Genomic DNA, 1,917 nt, shown 5'->3' on the forward strand with positions numbered 1-1,917 from the left:
AGGAGCAGTCCGGCGAAGGGAAGGTCGAGGCGGAGGTGCTCCTGGCGTGGGGGGGGGCGGCGAGCTCCGGGCGGCGTCGTGTGGCGGCGGAGTGGCGTCGAGCGGCGTCGAGCCCGATCCGATCTGGATCGGGGGGAGGGCGCGTCGTGGGAGGGAGTGGGTGGTGGCCGGTTAGGGTTTGGGGGAGGGAGTGGATAAGGAGGGGGCAGTGGGCCGGCCGGCTGGGCCAAGTGGGCGAATGGGCCGGCCCGCTAGGTCTGCTGGCCCGGGGGGGTCTTTCTCTCTCCTTTTCTTCTAGTTTTAGGTTTTAGTTTTTCTGTTTTGTTTTTAATTATTTTATTTTCTGTTTTAAATCACTTTAAATTATTTAGACATTTTATAAAAATGTGTTTGCTGCACCATAATTACCCTTGTAATATTTGGCAACCACCGAACATTTTTGTTTCAGTTTCTGAAAACTTTTATTATCAACAATAATTTTAAATTCGAATTTGACGCGGTTGAACTAACGGACATTTAGCAAAAGTAATCGGGATGACATGGCATCACTAGCAGAGGATCACTGTAGCTTAATTACCCGGGCGTCACAATTCTCCTCCACTACAAGAAATCTCGTCCCGAGATTTAAGAGGGTCTAAGGGGGAAACGTTTGTTTACGAAATTCTAACGAATCTTCTCGGTCTTGGTTGCTCCTCTCAAAGTGGTCGATCCATTATATTGATGTCTTCATTTTTCTGCTTCAGGTCATCAAGATGAAGTCGACATCCTTTCCTTGGGGGTTCCATCGTACTTACAAAAGAATAAGGGGGTTATTCCGGGAGAACGAACCTCTACAAGGTTGACTATCTGGTCGATAACATCGGGGAAGATGGCGGAAAGTAACTCTCGAATTGAAACTTAAATATCGAGAGCAAGTAATGAGGTTTCATGGGAAGTTTCGAGCGAGCAGGCAACAGTTCGCTGCCTGAACAGGGCTTGAAAAGGGCTCAAAGCAATCGGGACTAAGTATTGCGTCCGGTAACAGATTTGATGATCTCTCGGAAGGTGGCTCGTGAATTACATACGAGGCCACACGCGAGTAAGAACCTTGGGAACAGGGGGTGCAGGAGAGTCAAGTTTCGATCCTGGGAACTGTGGGTTATGGGGCCACCATGTGGGTTAAAGGTAGGAAGGGGGGCTGACATCTTGCATGGTCACAATAGCAAGGCATGCCAGAGGGTAGCCTGTTAGTTATGTCGGCAACAACATCGATACCAAGGGCGAGGGACGAAGAGAAGCATTTTCCTGCTCGCTGAACGAGGCGGACCAATAGGGAAAGTTCCCATCCATCGGTGGTTACCGAAATGTCATCAACAATAGTAACAGGGTCTGACTGATAAGGTGGTACGCCGAGGTGTTTTCATAAGCAGGAAAATATTACTGCTTAGATCTTATAGATCACCAGAAAGGTTAAACCAAACAATGGAAAGGATTATATCATTATCAGATTAGACAGAACAATGGAAAGGAAAACGTGTTAGAACACATATCCCCTGGGTATATCCTTCCCACGGACAAGTAAGGCATGATATGCAAGACATGATACAAAGTAGAAAACCCTTTAGGTAAGGGGAGAGAAACTTCATGACATTACCCATACAACAGTGTCTGGATAATTGAGTAAGAAACATTTAGCATTGGGCTCCGATGGAATCATCGGCAATTCATCGAGATTTAACAAAAGATGGATTTCCACAATTATGTGAACAAGGAGATAACATTTGTCAGATCAAATGGTATAATGATGTATGCTCGAGGAAAACATACACAATTAAACATTGGATGAAAGGTGCACCCGAATATGGGCTGGGTTGCACGACCAATGTCGGAATGGTGATTCAATAATCAATAGGCTAAGGATGAACGGTCAACCATTAA

The sequence above is a fragment of the Triticum dicoccoides genome, chromosome 3B (assembly GCF_002162155.2).
Source record: "Triticum dicoccoides isolate Atlit2015 ecotype Zavitan chromosome 3B, WEW_v2.0, whole genome shotgun sequence".
Lineage (NCBI taxonomy): Eukaryota > Viridiplantae > Streptophyta > Magnoliopsida > Poales > Poaceae > Triticum > Triticum dicoccoides.